This window comes from Hakea prostrata, chromosome 1 (genome assembly GCF_041222555.1).
Source record: "Hakea prostrata isolate BN-2017 chromosome 1, UWA_Hpros_2, whole genome shotgun sequence".
In the NCBI taxonomy this organism is placed as follows: domain Eukaryota; kingdom Viridiplantae; phylum Streptophyta; class Magnoliopsida; order Proteales; family Proteaceae; genus Hakea; species Hakea prostrata.
In genome coordinates, this window is record NC_142600.1 from 40,884,829 (window position 1) to 40,888,093 (window position 3,265).

Consider the following 3,265-nt stretch of genomic DNA (forward strand, 5'->3'; position numbering starts at 1 on the left):
TGGGGTACTTTGACTGAGGTGCTTCTCACATCTTACTTCTACAGTAGACAATTTACATATTAGCACTCCCTACAATGGACCTAACCAAGTTAAAGTTGGTACAAGTGAAGGTTCGACCATAACACATACTAGACATTCTATTCTTTTTACCGCCTTCATTCTTCTCATTTAAAAAATTCTTCATGGTCCTAAAATTACAAAAAAAGGGGGAAATTTTCAACACCACCCCTTGAGTTACCCTCCCTAATATTAATGCCACCCCTTAAGTTATTCAATTTATAATCAGAACCCCTATTACTAACACCTTTACTCAATTAGTTTTTATTTATCTACTTTCAGTATTACCCCTACATTCTAACGGAAGAAAATGGCAAAGGAGTGGAAAACAAAAGGATATTTGTGCGAGATAGAAATCATAAAGATGCAAGAATGGAAGAACAGGATTGGTTGCAAATGGTAGAGGAAGACGAAAACAAATCGGGTGTAGGGTTTTTGGTTCAAGGGTATTCTTGTCGTTTTAAAAAGTTTAACTTGCTTACATCAACACTTGATTTCCTAACAGTAGGGGGTCACTAGTATATTTTTCCCCTAGAGGGGGCCTAACGGAGAAATTGGGTAACTCACCGAGTGGCATTAATTTTAGGGGGTAACTCATGGCATGGTTGGAGAACTCCCTCTTGCCACCAATCTCACCAGGCCAAAAAACCAAGATCTCGACCAAGATGGCGAAATCTCTGTCGAGATTTGGGAATTTTTTATGGGCCAACTCAAGGGCCCATCTTGGTGGATTTTAATGTCTAGGTTGGGTTCAAACTTGGTAGTTAGCCTAATTTAGTCCTTCTAAATACACTAGTGGCCTTAGATTTGTGAGAAAACAACCCTAAGCATAAGTTCTAAGTCGATCCTAAGTGTGAAACCGAAATGTTGCAGCATTGGAGAATGCAAGGTTATACAACATGAAATATAAAACTTTTAAGACATACAAATGAAAAGCAAGTGTATTAAATACATCAAATAACTTAAATATCATCATAATTCTATCCATATAAGTATCACAATCTCGACTCTCAAGAATAGAATAATAAAATTATACAATCATTAGTAATCTATATAAGTCATAATTCATAAGTATATAAAACATGCATGAAATGAGATAAAAATTCAATCAAATGAAAAGCAAGATTATACAACATGAAATATAAAACTTTTAAAACATACAAATGAAAAGCAAGTGTATCAAATACATAAAGTAACTTAAATATCATCAGAGTTCTATCCATATGAGTATCACAATCTCGACTCTCGAGAATAGAATAATAAAATATACAACCATTAGTAGTTCCATATAAGTCATAATTCATAAATTCATAAGACATGCATGAAATGAGATAAAAAATCAATCAAGCTCCATCTCCACCAACTTCAGCATCAGCTCCATGAGGTGGTAGCCCTTCCAATGGAGTCTAACATACATTAAAATCACATTCATAACCTAAGTATTTTTTTAATATTTTTAAATTTTAATTTCTTAAATTTTTATTTTTTTTAATACAAAAGATTCAAAAATAAATAAATAAATAACAGAAAATTAAATTTTTTTCCCATGAAAGTGTAGCTCAAAGCAAGTAGTTCAACATATGTTTAATCTACACTCAAACACCTATTCTAGAACATGATATTTGAAAAATCAAAATTTGGGGAAAAGTCCCACCTTGGTTGAAGATCTACTTGAAAATTGAATAGAACATGCTGAGCAAAATCTTCTTCATGTAAAACCTGCTCGATTTAGATCGGGAAAATTGTACGGATATTATGAAACCATGTGCTATGGCTCGAATCCGTAGTCAATCCTATTTCCGATAGGAGCAGTTGACAATTGAATCCCATTTTTCCCATTCTTTTCGTATCCGTAATAGTGCGAAAAGAAGGCCCGGCTCCAAGTTGTTCAGGAATAGTGGCGTTGAGTTTCTCGACCCTTTGCCTTAGGATTAGTCAGTCGTATTTCTCGATGGGGGCAGGTAAGGGGTAGATTGGTCTTCTTTTGGTGTTGTAGATGTGCTAATTAAGAGTGGTTGCTATTGAAAATTCGGTTGAAATCTACAAAAAAAATGGGCGAAATTTGAGAGTTCCAACAAGATTAGGTGAGACAGAGCGAGAGAGAGCAAGAAAGTGGCAATAGAGGTAAAAAAAAATTACCCCTTTCCTACAAGAAAAGGTTTAAAAAGGGGGTGGTAGGACCTACTAGATATATTGGCGAGATCCCAAGCACTCACATGAGTTGTGGGAACTTTGAGATCTCGCAAGAGATTTCGTCTCGCCTTCAAAAAGGAGGTCTCGAGCGAGATCTCAAACCATGACTCAGGGGTGTGGGGTGGGGTCGAAAATCACCCCCCCCCTCCCCAACAAAATAAAAGCAACTCTTTGTCAGTAAAGTTACCTCTGCTAATAATGTAACTATAGAATTTCATCCTTCTAGTTTTGTAAACGATCCTCATCCTGGCACCTTCTTGCTATATGGACAGAATAAAATATGGCTTCTGTTGTATTCTAGCCTCCTTGTAGTTGTGTCCTTCACCACCTCATGTATTTGTTGGTGAAAAAAATCTCCAAATCTGTAGCATAATTGTCATGATCATCCTTCTTCGAGTAGTCTTCAAGTTGTGAATCTTGTTAAAAGGCAAATCCCATAAATTATGTTTTAATTTAAATCACAATAGTGCTGCCCATTTTCCTTTTCAATTAGTTCATTCAGATATTAAGGTCCTGTCCCTCAATCTTCTCTTCAAGGTTCCCATTACTATAGTTCTTTCATTGATAATTTTAGTCATTATACTAAGCTTTCTCCAATGACTAGGTGTCAAAACAAAACACGCAACCATAAAATGGTATTTTGTGAGCCTATACATTATTTTTAGAGGCAAAGGTAGAAGATGTTGAAGAACATGTTTTTCGTGTTTGCTCATCTCTCTTCTTTGTTTGCGCCTCTAATAGAAATTTTGAGAATCGACTTTTATTTGGAGTCAAATTTTTTTCACTAACTAACAAAAAAAAAACATCGTAAATCAATGAAACAAGGTTTTCGGTGTTTCAAAAACCTTTATTTCCAGCACAAAAAAGAGCCCAATCTGTTTCATTAGAACATAGAAACAAATCAGTATATTAGAATATTTCATTTTCCTGTTCCACTAGAACGGAAGAACACCAAAAACAATAAACAGAAGTGTTACCAAATCCGCACTTACAATATGATTGTGTAACTAGCTTA